The sequence below is a fragment of the Periplaneta americana genome, chromosome 4 (assembly GCF_040183065.1).
Source record: "Periplaneta americana isolate PAMFEO1 chromosome 4, P.americana_PAMFEO1_priV1, whole genome shotgun sequence".
Lineage (NCBI taxonomy): Eukaryota > Metazoa > Arthropoda > Insecta > Blattodea > Blattidae > Periplaneta > Periplaneta americana.
This window is the reverse complement of record NC_091120.1, coordinates 147,014,098-147,036,189: the sequence shown is the minus strand read 5'-3', so window position 1 is coordinate 147,036,189 and position 22,092 is coordinate 147,014,098. Positions and strand designations below refer to the sequence as shown.

Genomic DNA, 22,092 nt, shown 5'->3' with positions numbered 1-22,092 from the left:
GCAATTTAGTTACACTTATGTCTATAACTATGCTATTAAGGTGGTGTTAGTAGAGAAATTTAATTCAGAGTCTTTAATTTAGGCTTGGAAGTCTCTAATGAATTGATCCATGAATTGAAAAAAGCAAAATTATTATTAGAAATGGAAATGTTAAGAAAACACAATTAGAAAGAAAAGAATAGGAGGAGGGCCTAATGAAAAGCTGGAAATGTTGTTTTCTAATGCCAGGCATTTGACAATAAAGTCATTTGACCCTTTGCACTCCAATATTTTTCGAAGATATTGTCATGGTCAGCCACTGAGGCACAGATTTGAGGTGTTCCAAATCCATTTCTTGGTGTGAGTTGCACAATGGACAAAAACTGGAAATGTAGTACTTTAGTGTAATGTTCTCTCTTTTATTACATTGCTGAAACTCATGTTTACAATATCATGCTCTTTCAATAAATAATATTTTGTTTTATTTTGTGTTAGAAGAAAATACTTATATTTCACCACTTCTTTAAATGAATTTATTTTTTTATCAGACAGTCTATCAAAGGTAGAGATGTGATTTTGCATGGATAGTTTTTTAGTTATGAGGGAAATGCTTCATCACTGCACAGTGAACTGTCAACATTTTGAATTTAGAAAAAAAAAATATATATATATATATATATATATATATATATATATTTTTTTTTCCAATCGTAAAAATATTTTTTTCATATAGTAGGACAGTATTTTACACGTACTAATTTTCATAATTGTACAAGATACAGTAATAGTGGAAAAAATGTTGAATATTTGCAAAATTTTACTGCTGTAAGCTGTACCTAACCCCTTCAGGTAAATTGAATAAATGTAGCTTGTATGTTAGAGTAAATATCTGGTCGCAGGATTCTTTCCAATGCAGGGCTAAATCTGCAATGCTTCACTCATTTCTTGTGATCATTTTACTGGTGATTCGTCTGTATTTTTGCATGAAACTCATTCAGAAGTTACTAATTTGCATCACTTACAACCTGAAATGAATATGGAACTTAGGAATGAGGAGAAAAATAAAGGTCTATATTTATTTTCTTAATACTCTCACTCTATGCTAAACGATTTTGTTTTTTGTTTGTTTTTTTTTTTTTTTTTTTTTTGTAATGGCGTTTGCTTATTCTTGTATTATGTTGACATGCTTTGTTTGGCTTTTCCCCCTTTATCCTTAGAATGTACAATAGTTTGTAACTTAGAAATAAGTGAATATGCAAAATATGAATAAAATTATTGTATGAAGCGAAGTTTAAACCTACATACGAGTTTTAATTTAATTTACAGAACCCTGAGTTTCCATTATACTACTCCCTTTCTTTGATATTATAAACTTATTAATTTGTCCTACAGAATAATATCTGTAATATTGACAGTTAATAAGTCTATAATATTCTCATAGCTGCAGTGCATATTTCTGTACAGATTACTGTGCACTAAACTGCGGATTCCCGGCCAAACAAGTCACTCAACTGAGTGCGCTCCTAGTATAATGGCAGTTGACATTGGACATAAACGTCAACATATATGCCTAACTTGGAGTCAGGCCACAAAAGAAAACATTGAAGGAGGAGGGTTCCACTGGTGCTGTGGATTGAATTCGGCGTAGCTCAGTAGTCAGAGCGCTTGGTATGTAGAATCAAGGACCCGGGTTCGATCCCCGGTGCCGGAGCTAATTTTTCTCCTCAAATATTAACCTTTCTTTGGTGTTTATTTGTGAAAGTTCTCCAAGATTATCTATGTGCTATCTATGGTGCCAGTACCTAAAATCAAATATTTTTATATTGAACTTAGTGTATGTCATGGAAAGGTATATTATCATAACATCCTATTAAAAAATAATCGCATTCTGCCATCTGTTTCAGTGACGTGTGGGCATTGGCACTGGATGCACTATTTATACTTGGAGTAATTTATGTGAGAGTTTTTTTTTTATTAGACAGTAACTCTATAATTAAATCAGTCATTTCTAAAAGGACTTTATCCAATCTTTTTGCTAAAATCAATTTAGAACGCTATCATATTCTCACTTGAATACGCCTTTCTGATGATGGGGATTATTCCATGTATTTTATTCAGATCTATGCAGGCTTCACAATATTCACACCACTTCTCAGAGGGCCCTAATCCTGCAGTAAGGCGATTTTTATGGAGATGAGATTTTGAAATAAAGTCCATTCAGAAATTACTGATTCAAATATAAGTTTATTAGCAACATTCCACGTTATGCATACTTCAACTTTTTGTTTTACTTTGAATTGACGAAGATGTTAATATATGGACTATAATGGTTTTCAGTGACTTCTATAAATAAGGAAGCATAGAAAGTAATTTGTCACACGGTACAGTATGTATATTAACCTTCTGTATACCAACCTCTAAATGTAGGCCTACACCAATCTTATTACATGTATACCCCAGAATATGATTGCAAATGAGTACAAGTTTACAAAATGCCCTATGAAAAATTGGTACTATTTCTCTTTTATCGAGGAAACGTTTATATTATAAAGAAATTATCATTAACAGTTCTCTTTTTTCTTTCTAAATAATTTCTTTACAATTTATGCACACCTTTACTGTGTAGTGTCTGAATGGTCATTGCACTCACATGGCATTCTGTACTACACTTCCCATCCCTATTTCTCGGACATATCTTGCATCTCCCAACTTGTGCAGATGGCTAAGGCTGAAGACAACTCTCTTTGTAAATTGTAATTCTCTGGAGTCCATTTTTTTAACATTTCAAAAATGAACTGCACAAACTAAGCTGGGGATACTCACTCAGTGACACAAACAGGTACTGGACTGCTGCAATAATAATAATAATAATAATAATAATAATAATAATAATAATAATAATAATTAGAATATTAAAAATTGAGGTGTATATTGCAGGTATAGCAACCCAAGAAACGAATGTATAAGTGATTCATAAGAAATAAAATTGACATGAAATACAAAGTGCACACCAGTGATTTGTGCAGTCAGTTCACATAACTTAGAGTATCTTATATTTTCTTAGATGTTAGAATGAAATAATTTCCAACAAAATGATAATCTTTCAAACTTAAACAATAAAAAAAAAACATATAATATAAGAAAGTAATAGTGTGATTGGTGTACACAGTTACATTATGTGGTATACAAAAGTTTAACATTCTCCCTTACTTTTCATTGGATTCTGTCCATGATCATTTAGAATAATAACACAGTATTTCATTTTTTTTTTATTTAATTTATTTTGTTCCATAGAAGCTTTAAGATGTGGAACAGGTCAAGAGTTACACAAATTCTTGGCAAGATGAGGTGAGGCCGAGGATTCGCCACATATTACCTAACATTTGCCTTAATGTTGGGGAAAACCTCTGAAAAATCCATCCAGGTAATCAGTCCAAGCAGGAATCTAACCCAAGCCCGAGAGCAGCTGCAAATAGGTATAAAAATAATTAAAATGGTATAAAAAAGTATAAAACGATAGCAAGCAGATCAATTAAATTTTCATGCATAGGCAATTGAATTAAGACAATACCTAGCGAGCAGATTAATTCAATTTAAAGGCATAAACAATTAGTTGAACTACACAATAATTTAGGTATATAGCAAGCAGATTAATTCAATTTACAAGTTTAGATATTTTATCAAACAAATTTAATGAATTATAGCATATAGAATTCATCACTTAAGCTTATACAAAAATACACAATACATTGCAAGTAGAGTAATTCACTTTACAAGCATTAACAAATATTTGTGTACACCATAACCACTATCCCACAACAAAATGAAGCGTCCAAATTCATGCTGTTCAAATCGCTTCTTAATTCTAATCTCATTGAAAATGCGAGAGTCATGGGCACTTCCTCTTCAACGTGCCACTATATCCAGAATTTGGAAACTTGCATCACTTATAACCTTAAATGAATAAGGTAATATATGTGTTAACTAGCAATTTCATAAAGGAATTTCTATAAAAAATTAAAACTGGTAAAAAAAACTATCATGTGGGTACACAAATGAAAGCTACGAATGTGATTTGTCACTCATATAAGTGAATTGTATCCCTTTTTTGTGCTATTTTTTGTAAAAAAATTTGAAGTTTTTTAACTAAGCAATAGTTTTTATTCTTTGAGTTTTTTTCATTCTGATATTTAGAGCTGCTAACAGCCTACAGCAGTTGTGTAAGCATGCCACTCTGAAGTTAAGACATCACAATATAAATTGCAACACTTTTATATAATGTCTCACCCATAACGCAAAAATTAACATTCCAGTAATTAATTTAAATTCTACGCCTATACTTTGGATTTTCTTTATGCTTTGCAAAAGTAACCTAAAACATGTACATGTAGCTAGTTAACCTATAAACTTGAAACATATTTCTATGAATCCATCATTATGATCCCATAATATTTTTCATAGTTTCATCTTCAGCATCACTAAACCGATAAAGGATGAGGAAATTTCGAGAGAAATTAAAAGCAGATCCTCAGTCTTATCCTGCATATGTAACCTAAAAGAGAGAATGTGATAAGCAAAGAAAAAATGTTACATTCAAGTATGCAAGCAGTACCATATAGTGTTAAAAAAGAAGAGACTGTCTAAAATGGAGTGTAAAAGGAAATACAACAACAAACTGAAACAACAAATTCTTAAAACACCTGAAAGAAATGAAAACATACCATCTCTAGAGAAATGAAAGTTATAGTTGAAACAGGTCATTTGGCAAGGCTGTAAGTAAAAATAATTACCACTGACCCCATCACAAAAAAGAGCTGTGATAAAAACAGTAACATAAAATGAATTATCAGGTTTCACAAAATATTTGTCTTTTCATAAGTAAGGCCTTCAGTAACATATGAAGCAATAGAAAAGGTGCTGTTTTTTTTATCAAAGAGATGATATTAGTTAAATTTATCTTAGGTTTGCTCATCTATGTATTATGTTGATGTATTGCTTGACCTTCTCGTAATTCTCCAGAAAAGCTACATTGAAGGAGGAACAATAGATCTTTGCTTCACTGACTTCCGTGACATAGGTATATACAGTAGGCCAAATAAACATGTGGTTTTAGTCAGCAGCCACAAGTACTTTCAACATAAAAATCGTTTAATAGTTACTTGGGTACTGTTACTTACATACTGTAATGCACTGTTTTAGCTCCCACACTCCCACTTATTACCAATATAACACCATTTCTCTAATAATTCTCCCTGGACTTCTCGCATGTTATATTAGTAATTAGTTAGAAGGAGGGGGGGGGGGCAACATTGAGGCGATTTTTATTGTCTTCTTCAGTGTAGCTTTTCTGGAGAATTACAAATTACAAATCTTTTTCTTGTACCATTTAACTGAAATAATGTAATATAATGCATTACTATCTAAAATGTAAATAAAGTTATTAAAAGCTAAACTAGCACTGAGGTGGTTCTCTTCGTACTCTGCTTATACACCTTGCATATGCGAATCTGTGATAGATTAGGTTAGATTATTTTTGGCTGTTATAATGCCTTGCATATATGACCAACTGCATCTCTACAAAAATATCTTACAAATTCAACGATTTTCAGTATCGAAATCATCGGAACTACCTCAGCGCTAGTTTCACCAAAATTTCAGCCTAGGTCTACATAACCTCTTACGGGTTGTAATTTCATTTACAGTACGTACCTGAACGTTTAATAGAGAATACCATCCTTTTCGGTTGATATATATTTGTGACAGTTCTCCTCCTACATTTGTTATGGGTATGTGCGTGCCATCTATGGCGCCAATAACCTAAAAATGATGAAATATCACAATAGGCCTACTGTACCAATATGGTACCGGTACAGTACAAATTTCTCTAAGAAAGCATTCACATACAATATTCAAATCATGAAATATAATTACCTGAGGAAATCTTGCAATGTCGTCAAACTTTCTCGCAGTGTTATTCGTTTTTCTTCCCTAGGAAAACATACGTAACGAGGCGCAAGTCCAGTGATTGCTACTGACACATTCGTTATTATACATCTTACAGAAGCCTGACTAATGTTATATACTTCATATTTTCTAAATATGTCCAATCTCGGTAGTTACGTCTTCCTCCTACGTCTCACATCACGAATTCGACGTACATAACCCACATTCACTGCATCATAACAGCCATCTTGCTAAGCTAGTCGGCCTCTAAACTACCCTACCGGCGGGGGCTAAAATTTAGCCAGCCAAACCCCTCTTAGTACACGTATTATCGCTAACACTAGTTTATGAATACGAAAAACGTTAGTTCGCTGATCATCCACCGGAAGTAGCTATTTAACCCGCTCTAAGAATGTCTATGAATAGGGCCCTAAATGTTTCACATCTGTTGGTCTAAAGAATAGCCCTCGGTTGTATAACTTTTTAACTAAATTACACTCAGAACTTCTAACATGTACCCCACTAACATGTAACAAAAAATTAGAAACATGTTAATGTCTTCAACAGTCTGCCTGTCCTACGTAGAGTGAGTGCATGTGCACGGATACATAAGTGAACTGACCCCGATAAATATGACGTAAGATGACGCATGAAAGAGATAAAACTGGTTATTTTTGTCTCCAGGCGAAGCTTGATATTCTTGAAAGGTATTGAAGGTCACGGAATTTTAAACGAAAAAATTTCCGGCGAATAGCGTTCTACATAGAGGAGGGTTATGAATATACCTCGCGCGAGTTCTTAAGGGTTAAATTGAAAATGTTCGACTAACACATATTTTCGTATAGGCCTATAGACTTGACATAAACGACACGATATACGTGTTACGTTGTTATACGTGATAGAATGTGATATGAATGATGTATTGTCATATAGAATATAATTAAGATGTAAGATGTTACACATATAAGCCACCGGTGTTGCTCAGTCGATTAAGGCGTTTGCCTGCCGATCCGGAGTTGCGCTCGGGCGCGGGTTCGATTCCCACTTGGACTGATTACCTGCTGGGTTTTTCCGAGGTTTTCCCCAAACCGAAATGCGAATATCAGGTTATCTATGGCGAATCCTCAGCCTCATCTCGCCAAATATCATCTCGCTATCGCAAATCCCATCGACAATAAATAACTCCTCAGTTAATACAGCGTCGTTAACTTACTTACTTACTTAAAAATGGCTTTTAAGGAACCCGAAGGTTCATTGCCGCCCTCACATAAGCCCGCCAGCGGTCCCTATCCTGTGCAAGATTAATCCAGTCTCTATCATCATACCCCACCTCCCTCAAATCCATTTTAATATTATCCTCCCATCTACGTCTCGGCCTCCCTAAAGATCTTTTTCCCTCCGGTCTCCCAACTAACACTCTATATGCATTTCTGGATTCGCCCATACGTGCTACATGCCCTGCCCATCTCAAACGTCTGGATTTAATGTTCCTAATTATGTCAGGTGAAGAATACAATGCGTGCAGTTCTGTGTTATGTAACTTTCTCCATTCTCCTGTAACTTCATCCCGCTTAGCCCCAAATATTTTCCTAAGCACCTTATTCTCAAACACCCTGAACCTATGTTCCTCTCTCAGAGTGAGAGTCCAAGTTTCACAACCATACAGAAGAACCGGTAATATAACTGTTTTATAAATTCTAACTTTCAGATTTTTGGACAGCAGACTGGATGATAAGAGCTTCTCAACCGAGTAATAACACGCATTTCCCATATTTATTCTGCGTTTAATTTCCTCCCGAGTGTCATTTATATTTGTTACTGTTGCTCCAAGATATTTGAATTTTTCCACCTCTTCGAAGAATAAATCTCCAATTTTTATATTTCCATTTCGTATAATATTCTGGTCACGAGACATAATCATATACTTTGTCTTTTCGGCATTTACTTCCAAACCGATCGCTCTACTTGCTTCAAGTAAAATTTCCGTGTTTTCCCTAATCGTTTGTGTATTTTCCCCTAACATATTCACGTCATCCACATAGACAAGAAGCTGATGTAACCCGTTCAGTTCCAAACCCTGCCTGTTATCCTGAACTTTCCTAATGGCATATTCTAGCGCGAAGTTAAAAAGTAAAGGTGATAGTGCATCTCCCTGCTTTAGCCCGCAGTGAATTGGAAAAGCATCAGATAGAAACTGACCTATACGGACTAACCAAGTAAAAATAATAATAGTAGTAATAGTAGTACTAATATAATAGTCGTAGCAGTAGTAATTATACGAGTATCAATATACACAGCTTGTAGTATTGGTGGTAGTAGTTACTGACTTATAAATGGCTTTTAAGCAACCTGCAGGCTCATTGCCGTCCTCAAATAGGCCCGCCATCGGTCCCTATCCTGAGCAAGATTAATCCAGTCTCTATCATCTTATCCCACCTCCCTCAAATCCATTTTCATATTGTCCTCCCATCTACGTCTCAGCCTACCCAAAGGTCTTTTTCCCTCCGGTCTCCCAACTAACACCTTATATGCATTTCTGGATTCGCCCATACGTGCTACATGCCCTGCCATCTCAAACTCTGGATTTAATGCTCTTAATTATGTCAGGTGAAGAATACAAAGCGTGCAGTTTTGCGTTGTGTAACTTTCTCCATTCTTCTGTAACTTTATTCCTCTTAGGCCCAAATATGTTCCTAAGAACCTCATTCTCGAACACCTTCATCTGTGTTCCTCTCTCAAAGTGAGAGTCCAAGTTTCACAACCATAAAGAACAACCGGTAATATAACTGTTTTATACATTCTAACTTTCAGATTTTTTGACAGCAGGCTAGATGACAAAAGCTTCTCAGCCGAATAGTAACAAGCTTACCCATATTTATTGTGCGTTTAATTTCCTCCCGAGTGTCATTTATATTTTTTTTACTGTTGCTCCCAGGTATTTGAATTTTTCGAAAAACAAATTTCCAATTTTTATATTTCCTATTCGTAGAATATTCTGGTCACGTGATAAAATGATATACTTTTTATTTTCGGGATTAACTTCCATACCTATCGCTTTACTTGCTTCAAGTAAAATTTCCTGTTTTCCCCAATCGCTTCTGGATTTTCTCCTAACATAGTCACGTCATCCGCATAGACAAGAAGCTGATGTACCCCTTTCAATTCCAAGCCCTCTGTGTTATCCTGAACTTTCTTAATGGCATATTCTAGAGCGAAGTTAAAAAGTAAAGGTGATAGTGCATCTCCTTGCTTTAGCCCGCAGTGAATTGGAGAAACATCAGACAGAAACTGGCCTATACGGACTCTACTGTAAGTTTCACTCAGACACATTTTATTTAATCGATCTAGTTTCTTGGGAATACCAAATTCAATAAGAATTGTATATAAAACTTCTCTCTTAATCGAGTCATATGTCTTTTTAAAGTCTATGATTAACTGATGTGCTGTACTCTTATACGCCCATTTTTTTCGAATACAAAAAATCTTATCAATAGTCGATCTAATACGTATAAAACCGCACTGATGATCCCCAATAATATCTACGTACGGAGTTAATCTTCTCAAAAGAATACTACATTTTTACCATATTTTGCAACAAACTCAACTGTTGACAGGGATTTAATTTCATCCTAGGCATTTTGCATTGTTTCGTACGTACCATCCAACACACTATTGCTCTTGACTTCACTGTACCGACTCCTGTATACAGTACGGGGTACAGCTTCACCTATGTACTGCGTATGCACAGAATGTCAGCATTGAACCACTTCGACCTTTTAATGCTGGATTGTCCTAACCCTAGTGATATGATCATGCGCATTACCTATAATAATACCAGCAGATTACACCTATTTAGACCTATATTTATTATGCAATGGGTCGTAGCTCGGCTGAACCACTAAAACACTCAAATTTGAAAATTGTACTTTCAATAATTGCTCGTTTTAAAATTATTTATATTTATTTCGTATTTCATCATCCTTAATTAAAAGTTTCCTCGTTTATTTCATAATCCCTAAATAACACTTTTCTAACACTTGTTTATATCATTTAGATTATGTTATAAAACTCCGGCCGAACTACGAACGCACTGTATTTGCAACATACTCTTGTCTAATGCAATGCACTGTAAATTAAATTAAAATACAAATATTCAAAGACGCGAAAAAACCAGTCTGGGCGACTTTCAGTCTACAGAATGCAACGCAGCAAATACAAGTTTAATTTTTTTCTGGACTCATAGTGCAAGAGACAAGACAGAATGGGCACCTGTGTAGCTCAGTCGCTAAGGCGCTTGCCTGTCGATCCGGAGCTGCGCTCGGGCCCGAGTTCGATTCCCGCTTGGGCTGATACTTGGTTGGTTTTTTTCCGAAGTTTTCCCCAACCGTAAGGAAAATGTCAGGTAATCTATAGCGAATCCTCAGCTCATCTCGCCAAATATCATCTCGTCGCTCTCACCAATTCCATCGACGCTAATTAACCTCGTAGTTGATACAGGGTCGTTAAACAACCAAGTAAAAAAAGGGCAGATTGAAAGGCTAGCCAGAACTGGACGTGAGATAAGGAAGTTGAGACACTTGAATCGGGGAAAAAGCATCGGCACATTACACAGTGGATCAAATTACGAATCTGGTTGGACAAAAGTAGTTTTTTCATCATAAAAAAATCATAATTTATTTCGTATATATTACTCACAAGTAACTATTCCTCAATTCCCTACAATAGAAACGCATCTCAATGCAACTCAACACAGCTCTCAATATGGGGCAATTCCTCACGCGTTGCTTACATCGGTTATCACGCGGTTAAAGCTATTTGAAGAAACGGACACGAAGATTCAGGAAAAAGAAACGCTTACTAACTGACTTACTTATTTACTGGCTTTTAAGGAACCCGGAGGTTCATTGCCGCCCTCACATAAGCCCGCTATCGGTCCCTATCCTGAGCAAGATTAATCCAGTCTCTATCATCATATCCCACCTCCCTCAAATCCATTTTAATATTATCTTCCCATCTACGTCTCGGTCTCCCCAAAGGTCTCTTTCCATTCGGCCTCCCAACTAACACTCTATATACATTTCTGGATTCGCCCATACGTGCTACATGCTCTGCCCATCTCAAACGTCTGGATTTAATGTTCCTAATTATGTCAGGTGAGGAATACAATGCGTACAGATCTGTGTTGTGTAACAACGCTTACTAACTACATGAAAAAAAAGATAGGAATACAAAAATGTTCTCAAGTTATGGACAAATGCTTAGAAAGGAATCTAAAGGATTTTATATATATATATATATATATATATATATATATTTATTTATACATATATATAGCTGTTAGACAGGAGGAAAGTTATTATCAGACGTAGCACCTTGGGGTCCGATTGAGGGGAATACTGTGCATGCAAGTTATATAACTGAATCTGGAGCGTAACCTTGTGTACAGCTGCAACAGCGGCACATGTACACAGCAGACTATGTAGGGAGGAACACTATGAAATAAACAAATGTTTGTTCACCACGACACACATACAGTGTCTATCAGTTTTATTCGTACAGGTGAAAATATGTAACAACTTTGGTGATAAAAGACACATGAAATGAAAGTATTACATTTCTTTTTGAAAATTCTGTTCAGTAGCATTATGAATACAAATAAAACAAAAAGTAAATTCCATATATACCATAAACACGTAAATAAACGAAATTTAACAAAATATATAATTTCTCTACCTGTCATTTTTATTCGTACAGTTAGTAACAAAATTAAGTAACTATACATAAATAACATAAACAATTACGTTCTAATACCTAGTTGTATATCCTCTATCTTTGATCACTGCCTGACATCTTCTCTGCATGGAATTTACCAACGTTTTACATTGCTGCGGAGTGAAATTTCGCCATTCTTCCAGCACAACAGTTTTGAGGTGTTCTTTGGACGAAATTGTAGGCCTATTTTTATGTATATTTTCCTTAAGTTTGGACCACAAATGTTTGATGGGATTCAGATCGGGTGATTGAGGAGGAGTATGGAGTTGTTTCGGGACGTTCCACATCAACCAGTGTTTGTTCATTTAGGCCGTATGTTTGCTGTCGTTGTTTGTTGGAAAATGTAGACAGACGGCAAATCCATTTTATTGCACTTTCCTTGACATTATTTTTCAAGATGTTGTTATAGACTACATTGTCCATAATTGCATCAATTAAGTCGATGTTACTCACGCCTTTCGAGGACTTATAGCACCAAATCATTATGACGCCACCTCCATGTTTCACAGTGGGAAGATTGTTATCCACTTTGCCGGCCTCATTCTTCTTTTTCCACACTCTATGGGCACCATCGGATCCGAAAAGATTAATCTTGGTCTCATCACTGTCCCAAAATTCTTGCTCCTAATTTACATGAACTTTAGGAAATGTAATTCTTAAAGCTCGATTTTTCTAATTACAAAGGGCCTTTTTCTTATACTTCTACCATGAAATCCATATTTATATAGGACACGTCGCACCGTTGTTACACTAACAGTCTTCCTTGTGGCTTTTGTCATGAGAGAACGTGGTTTCGGCACACTTAACCGTGAATTTTATTTTATCTGTCTTATTTTAAACCTTTTTTTCCCTCTCATTTAGTATTTTTTCTTTTGGGTTTCTCTTCTGATTTGCAGTAAATCCACGGTATTTGAATTTATTAACCACGTATTGTATCGTGGAATGACTTTTGTTTACTATATTGCCTATTATCCGTAAAGAATAACCTTTAAGAGCCAGTCTAACTATCGTCTTCTTTAGCTCGGCACTGAGTTCCTTCGACTTGCCCGTTTTGAACAGAACTGACTGCTGAAGCAAAACAAACCCTACAGCACGCGGCAATGCACACTCGCTGTTACCATTAAGGCACGGCAGCCCCGAATAAGTCAAAATTACTCAAGTGTACGAATATAAATGACATACAGTTTTACATTCAAAGTAATGTATTTATTAATATGTTTGTTAATTAGAGCTTAAAATAAAAACTGGTTGTAAATTAACGTTCTAAGAAATGGTTTTAAAGCATGGTACCCTACTATTAGTATATGAGTATAATTATTTTGTACATAATGTTGTCTTATTAGTTTAAATTAGATATGTACGAATAAGGATGATAGACCTGTATAGTTCGTAACTACCCGTCAGTACGCTACTTATCTGCGTAGCAGAGACAGGCAAAATCTCTCTCAGGGTGCCCATGACTGTTTACGTCCGTGAGCGGGCTTACGCTTAATATCGTTCGCTCGCCTGCAACCTTCCCTCAAAAGCAGGCAGGCAGTGTGGTTGCACGTGGCTCCCAAACTGTCCTAAGAGTGACCCGAAAGGACTGTTGGGTTCTGCCGACCTCCGTCAGACGGTGCTGCTTTCAGATGCATGATAAATAAGAACCAAGTCATTCAAATCTGACAAGAAGCCTACAGATATAGACAAACTCTGAAAACTTAATTTGTTGTCTTCTGAAACGTACCGTTAATAAAGACAAAGAAAAGTATTTCTCGTCAACATAATAGCCATTAAATGCCAACAGTTATCATAAATTATCGTACTTGCACTTTCCTTTTCATCGTAGTAATATAAATTTAATGCAAACCATTCAAACTTTCAGCTTCATACAGTACATAAAAAGAAATCTGTCCCTCAGAAGTTAAATAGCAAATCAATATTCTGAAGAACGAAAAAGTTTTATACATTTTACAGGTATTCATGAGGCTTTTAATTATTCATAAGGAAAAAGTTAAATTGAAATATTTTTCTATTTTAGTTGTTGATATTCATAATAATATTGTTACCAATATATTTTCAACATATTCCCTTCCCTTCCCTTCCCTTCCCTTCCCTTCCCTTCCCTTCCCTTCCCTTTCTCGTCAACATAATATCAATTAAATGCCAACAGTTATTATAAATTACTTGCACTTTACTTTTCATCGTAGTAATCTAAATTTAATGCAAACCATTCAAACTCCCAGCTTCATAAATAAAAATAAATCTATCCCTCAGAAGTTAATAGCAAATCAATATTCTGAACAACGAAAAACTTTTATACAATTTACAGGTATTCATGAGACTTTTAATTGCTGAAAAGGAAAAAGTTAAAATGAAATATTTTTCTATAATCTCTCCTCTCCTCTCCTCCCCTCTCCTCTCCTCTCCTCTCCTCTCCTCTCCTTCCCTTCCCTTCCCTTCCCTTCCCTTCCCTTCTCCACTAGTTTCAAGTTACGAAATGTTACTATTTTGTTGAGTCAGATACACTTTGCGGGAACATGAAATGTATAATATTGTCTTATTATTTTATGAATTCTGTAGCGCAATAAATCGTAAAACTGTGTTTATTTAATCAAGAATTATCCCCGTGTTAGACCATAAAATAAAGATTTTTTGAAGTGACTAAATAGCCAACGAACTTAGATTTCAAACTAGTACTGTTTCATCTTAACCAGCGCAGACTGGCTTCCGTGAATGCAAGTCACTCTACCTTATAATACGAGCAAACAGGCAGTCTTTCTTGGGTCCCGCCTGGACTGAACCTATAAAATCCGGGCTGAATGGGCTCAGTCTTAAACATTAACTTGCTTTGTAACGTCACCGGAACCCCAGCCTGACGGCAAGCAGGTATGGGTGTGAGTCTTGTCTGATTTGCCGGTCTCTACTGCATAGATAGTGCATCTGTAGTACAACATGACTAGGGCCGTGACATCTGTATATTTGTATTAGTCTGAGGTGAAACTACGGCGCCCCGGACAGAATGTAGTCGACGTGTTTCAAGTACAGGCAGTGGAAGCGAATTTGACACACCTAAGCAAGCACGTTCCGTATTTTGTATACGATTATTGCGTAGTATAAAATCAAGACAATACAATTATTGTATAATCAGGGCTAATATCGGAAAGGTCTAAAATGCTGGTGAGGTTGAGAAATCATATTTAAATTGTCACAAATGCGGTAAAACATAAGTCTGAAAAGATGTTTTTATATTTATATATATATATATATATATACATATTTAGAGTTTTAGAAAGGCGAAAACGTACTGTATATGGCGTACAATTTTGCTTTCTCTATATTTAACTGTTACATTAATTTATTTATCACTTCAATTTCGTACCTTACTTTTCTTGCACATTGTTTGCCTGGTTTCGGTTCCTGCTGCAATAAACAACAACATTCATCCTCAAAATTTCAAATGAAAATGTCCGCCGAGTGTTTGATGGTAGCTGTAACTTTCTATGCAGAAAAACTGCGTTCAATATCGGCTGAAACCAAGAGTGCATATGTAAAATATTCCATATTATCAATTTCATTTCTACATCACACACTAATACAAAAAAAAATGGTTTCAATTCATGATGAAAAATTGTAAAAATTTTATCAGATGACAAGTGCAATTTTGTTATAAACTTGATGCAGAAATGAAATTGATGAATTTTTATCCATTTTTTTGTTCCGATTATTCTTCGTTAAATGTTACATCTCGTGCCCCTATGCATTCGGTTGCGTTATAGTCCAAGTTCAACATTGGAATTACAATACGAACTTCTTAGCTGTCATTACAATAGAAACGAAAATTTTCTTGAAAACAATTACGGGTTTAATATTACGTGCCACATACGAGATACACTATTATATTCACAAAGTAGTTGTTCACCTGATGATTAGTATCATATTTCAGATTTGCTACAGTAACGTCTTGTGACGTAGAACGAATACCATCAGAGTAAAACTACTGTTTTTTTTTTTCTGAACCTAGAAGGAGTATTTCTTTTGACTATTACACTTTTACTACGTCACACTACTTTTGACCAATAAAACGGTACGAAAGGACGTCTTTCAACCAATCATGGCTGCTTATTGCACATTTTTATCGCGTCCCTAGCATTCTTTTTATTTTTATCACTACCCTAGCATTTGTTTCTTTGTTTGCCAACATTTCAAACTGGTCTGGACGTCAAAAAACTGAAAGTTACAAACCACTCCAGTCGATACACAGCACTTTCAAATATGACTCGCATTGGCATTCAAGAACAAGAATTAATAAAGATCACTGGTCATAGCTATGCATCTTCTCTGAAACCCTATTTACAAATAAATGAAGAGCACCATTCGGAAATCCTGAATAAGTTGAGGGATACACCAAGTAGCCTACATCAACGAGTTTACTTCTTTTACGCACACGTCCAATATAACATCAACTGAAACACCAACCACTAAAAGATTAAAATTTGAAAATTGTATTTTAAATAATTGCTTCTTTTAAAATTATTCATTTTTAATTTTTATTTCATAATCGTTAATTGAAACGTTTCTTGTTTACTTCATCATCCCTAATTAAAACTTTTGTAATACTCGTTTACATTACTTAGGTTATGTTATAGCTTGTGCTATATGATATTATGAATAGTCACATATCAGAGATTGTTTAATACTAAGATTTATTGAAAATCATCTGTCAAGTGACGTTGATTACTGGGATCCGGATAATTGAAGTGGAATGCAACTGTTTTAATAGAAATGAAACTGAATCAACAAAGCCTTCTTGACCAGTAACCTTCTACAGAGTTCAATGCAGATTCCATAGTTGGCACAACTGATAACAAGAAAGCAGCTAAAAATAACACACTACTGCCAACTACTATTATAATATTTATAATGTTGAGATGGTACAAATTTGAAGACAGTTTTGTATTTTCGTAAGTCAATTAATATTTAATTGCATTGGAGTACTTCGTTACTTCAACTCTTTATATACCGTACTTTCTTCTAATCCTGTAATAGTCAATTAAATCCCACTCGAGTTTTGATTTTCTCTAGATAAATCAAAACGTCTAGTGAGATTACTGTTGATAAAATGAAAATTTTCATTGTTATTTGTTATAATGAGACTAGAATCATTATTGTATACTTTGTATGTTTTATATATATGCATGGGTAAATAATTTTTATTGGGAGTTACGAATTTTATAACTAAATTATTGTTTTTATATTATTTTCATGATCTAAGGTTGTGGACGATTGGACGATTTGGTTACACCCAGCTGTACATGTTAGTCTGCTTCACTGACACCGAGAGACTTTGTATTACTTTTCACTCGGTAGAGATGTAGTCCAAGCTCACACAACTTAACAGTTTTTGTACCAACTTCCTAACTCTAGTAATGAGTACTTTTACACAAATATATATGCTATCTATAACTTCTGTACAAAGTTACAAGAAAACCTGTTACGTATAAGGAGTAGCCTGTAGTTGTGGAAAAATGCTTAGAAAGAAATCTACAGGATTTCGTAGTAATATATATATATATATATATATATATATATATATATATATATATATATATATATACACTGTGTGTGTATGTTAGACAGAAGGAAATTTATTAATTTTGTCTAAAACCACCTCCTCTAAAGGGGTAGTTCCTCTATCACGAACGCAACGAAAGTTTGTAGGACACAAACAATATATGCTCCCTGCAACTACTGCATAAATGTTTATTAAAATGTGATAGATAAGAGAAAAGTAACTAATTTTGCCTAAAACTACCCGCACAAAAGGATAATTCCTCTTATACAAACGCAACGAGACTTTTTACTTAAAAAGTAAGTGCTACCTGTAAGTCCTGTGCCAAGTTTCATGAAATTCTGTTTGGTAGGAGAAATGTTATTTTGTCTGAAACCACCTCCTGTAAAGGCGTAGTTCCTCTTACATAAACGTAATGAGACTTTGACACAAAAAATATATGCTATCTTTACCCCTGTGTAAAATTTCATGAAAACCTGTTATATATAAATTATTAATTTTGTCCAGCTAGATTTATGTTTTGATCCATTTTGCAGTGTGAGTATTATTCAGGTTCCATATATATTTATGTTGTAGGCCTACTGATTTAAATCAAAGTTTCTCAACCAACAAAAATTCTGTTATATATGAATTAGTCATAGATTAAAGGTGATAGACAGAGTAGAAATAATACGGTAGATGTGTGCAGATTTCAACAGCTTATTTCTTGGACAAAGTACAACATAAAAATTATAATATCATTATAGTCCCAAATAAATGTCAAATACAGTACACTAAAGCAAATTATATAATCATACAATGTTTTCGGAAGAAAAGTCTCAAAACAACCTATTTAAATTACATAATATAATAGCTAATCCGATTGTGAAATTTGCCTCAAAAACGTGGGTCCTAAAAGGGCAGGAAGAGAAAGGGCTTGAGGTTCAGCAAATGAGATTTATAAGGTTACTTATTGGTTTTACACGTAGATATCTTATAGGCCTACCTAATTACGTAATACGACAAGAGCTAAAGAAAAAGTAAATCTAGGAGTATAAACAAGCATGGATGGATCATCTATTACGAATGAGTGATCTCAGAATGTCTGACAAATGAAATGAAATCGTAACATAAAACGAAATAGTTATCTTCTTTATAAATCGTGTTGTGGCGTTTCGTTAATTCATTTTTAATATATATTTTTATATGAAGGTAGCTTTACGAATTCATAAGGGTTAGCCTGTTGGTTTTGTACTACTACCAATTTCGTATATACAATTTTATTCTTCTATCGGTTTTGTGACTTTTCCTGGTTTTTCTACAAAATATGCTGACGTTTCTCATTCCTATATATCAGGGATACAGAACTGGCGAGAGCGGGGTGGAAAATATTGGGGAAGTGTTGGTTTCCCGTCCACAGTCCATCGGAGTTGAATGACGTCACTGTGACTCGTACGCAATTACTTAACACAGACACTGAATACAAATCCCCTCCCGTATCAAGTCAATGACGCGGAGGTGGAAGGAAGGGACGAGTGTCGCAACATCACAATTGGCGCCCAATTCTGCAAGTCTGCTATATAAGTATACACTCCACAGTTCCAAGTAGACGTTAAGAAATGGGGATGGCGATGTTAAAGACAGCATTGAAACTGGCACCCATATCACTTTTGTCCAATTCATACATTCATTTTGATTATTTTACGTAAAAATTGTGTTTAATTTACGTATTTTATTTTTGAAACATTTCATTGGTTACATCCAGTTTAAATATATGAAAACTACGCAATTTTTTTTCTCAAGTGTCCCTTATTGAATTAAGTTGAAAATTTATGAGGTTATTATTCACAACTTCATTTACAAGACCCCAAGACTGCTTGGATTTAAACAATGCCATATTTTTAATTTTTGAAATTATGACCATTTTTTTACAAACAAAAACAATTTCTCTCCTAGTTCACACTATTTTTAAAATATTTTAAATATCTTTTGTCCGGTCTAATCCAGAAGGTTGTGGCAACAACGTGGAGAGTATCATTTAATTATTTGCTGTATAAGTAGTAAGTTATTTATGAGATTGGGCGGACGGTAAAAACGAAGTGAGAAAAGCGAATAGATGCAGTAAAGATAAGGTGGTTAATGCAGAAGGCAAGGAGCTACTTGCATTTTGTGACGCATTTAGCCTTGAGATTCTAAATGGAAAGTATGGGAGCGACCAAAAGGGGAAATTAACGTTTGTTAATGCCAATGGGGGGAGTGCTGTAGATTTTATTATATACAGCAAAGACGTAATACCTTTAATTAAGGATTTCTGGATAGGAGAAAGGTCGGAGTCGCATCATTTCCCTGTTTGTGTGCAGCTATAAATAATGGACGAGACTAGGCTAACTGGGGAGGGAGGGAATAAACTGGACCAGGGAAGATCGGTCCCAATATATAGGTGGAGGGAGGAACATAAGGACGTGTATATACAGAGATTGGAGGACAGACTGAAGGACGTTGACTCAGTCACGGCAGAATAGTTAACGTTAATTATTCAGGAAGCGGGGTCTATAATGAAGTTAAAGGGAAACCGAAAGAAGACACAAGGAACTACTAAGTTCTATGACAACGATTGTAGGAAAGCTAAAAGGTAAATGGATCAAGCATTGCGGGCTTTTAGGCGGTTAGGGGGCGATGAGGACCGAGAAATATATGTAGCACGTACGAAGCTGTATAAGGACATTGTATTCGAAAAAAAAAACACAATGGAAATGTAACATAGCAGAAGAAATCAGACAGGTCGCAGGACGAGGGAATGAGACAGAGGTATGGAGATCACTGAAGAAATTTCGCAAGGGCCCATATGTGGAAACAACATCTCGCCAGAGGCATGGAAGAGCCACTTCCAGGGGGTATACGAGGGAGGGGGGAATTACATGGTCTAGACATCAATTTGCGTTCAGTGCTGCAAGTAGCAGAAATTGATGTTAGATGGCGAATTTACAACTGACGAGGTGAAGAATGCTATAAGTAGTTTAAAAAATAACAAAGCACCCGGTATAGACGATATACCTTCTGAATTTCTAAAACATTGTATTGATATACAGGCAACGACAAGTAAAATCACGGACATGTTTAACAAAATCTTTATGGGAGAAAGTTATCCTAGTGAATGGACATCGGCAATTGTATGTCCAATCTACAAAAAAGGAAATATGTCGGTACCTGATAATTAGAGGGTTGTGGCGCTTTTACCAACAATAGGAAAAATTTATTGCAAAATTATATATGAGAAACTGAGGAAGTGGATATTTCAATATGATTTCTCTAAGTTTCAGGCTGGTTTCAGAGAGGGTTACAGTACAACAGATAATATATTTGTTTTGGACACATTAAGGCTAAAAGAAATACAGAAGAAGAGGGGAAAACTGCATTGCGTATTTGTAGATTTTAAAAAAGCATTTGATTCGGTAGAACGTGAAGCATTGTTGTACAAGCTGTGGAAAAAAGGAATGTCGTCGAGAATGATTAAAGCTATATCAGCAATATATGAGAAGCTGGAGTTCTTTGTAAAGTACGAATGTGACAAAGTTTCGGAAAACGTGGCTACCCGTAGACGGGTTAGACAAGGGTACATACTCTCACCCCTTTTTTTAATATATTCGTAGATGACATACCAGAGATGGTCGATAAAATCGAATCTGAAGCTCCAAATTTAGACGGGATCTCCATACCTGCACTCTCATATACAGATGATCTGATTTTGATATCTCGATCAAGAATTGGACTGCAACAGGAACTTCACTGCTAGGAGAATTATTGTAACCAGTGGGGCATGACTGTTAACACAGACAAGACCAAGACAATTACTTTTAAAACGGATCTGTATATAGTAAGGATGAGACATGGACATACGACGGGCACATACTGGAAAATGTGAAACATTTCGTATATTTAGGGGTTACTTTATCAATGAACGGGAGATGGACTAAGCATGTTGACATAACGAAAACCAAATGCGGGGTAAAGAGTGCTGAGATATTAAAATTGATCACTAAAGTGCCAGATATTCCTGCAGCAACATTGGAGCTGGTATATGGATCTGTGGTGAAGTCATCTAAGTTGTATGGGGCGGAAATTTGGGGTTGGAAAAATGCAGGAAAACTAAATAAGGTACAAATAAGGACTTTCTGAAACGAATACTTGGAATTGGCAGAAGCACAGCTAACTGCGGGGTACTAAAGGAGTTTGGGCTTCAAAACGAAGTACCTAATTCATATGAAAGTTAGGGTGATCAAATACTGGTTAAAAATTATATTTGGGGATCAGTCGCTTCTACGGTCGATTTGCTACAAAGTTCAACAAAGAGAGGGCTGGAAAAATGGGTGGGTTTATAAACTGCAGAGAGGGCTGCATCATATAGGATTGGGATGGGTGTGGGAGAAAAGAGAGAATAACAGGAGGAATGTTTGGCGTAATGTGAAGATGCGTTTAATTCATATCGAGAGGCAAGATATTGAGCTCCAATGTTCCGGAAAGTCCTCACTACATCTACAATCAGAGCTCATGCTTAACTGGGGGAGGTGTGACTACATAAATTCTTGTAACAAGAACAGCAGAGCAGGTTTAGCGTGGCTAAGATTGGGGGCATGGAAGGGTAATCAAATTGTCAACGAAGAAGGGGAGCGTCTTTGTCCATTTTGCAAAGAAAAGGATTCCTATATGCATATTTTATTACTGTGTGTGGAATTGGAACTTGTACGGAGAAAATATTTACCACCCTCGATGCTAAGTCAGAGTAGGAGTTCGCTTGCATGTCTTAAACTCATGGGGAATACAGAATGGGAACAAAAGACTGGATTGTTCTCTTGAAGGCGAGAAAGATT

General features: G+C 35.4%; 1 protein-coding gene and 1 long non-coding RNA gene across 2 annotated transcripts in view; one reads left to right on the top strand and one right to left on the bottom strand.

Moving 5' to 3' along the window:
* Nucleotides 1–22,092, top strand: part of LOC138698285 (cytochrome P450 4C1-like) — a 103,123-nt gene that overhangs the window by 17,716 nt on the left and 63,315 nt on the right. The gene's annotated exons all lie outside the window — the stretch shown is intronic.
* Nucleotides 1,913–6,495, bottom strand: LOC138698280 (uncharacterized). The gene is made up of 3 exons (XR_011331817.1): nt 5,911–6,495; nt 5,689–5,796; nt 1,913–3,445 (listed from the first exon to the last, which is right to left on the bottom strand). It is a non-coding gene; the product is annotated as an uncharacterized lncRNA (long non-coding RNA).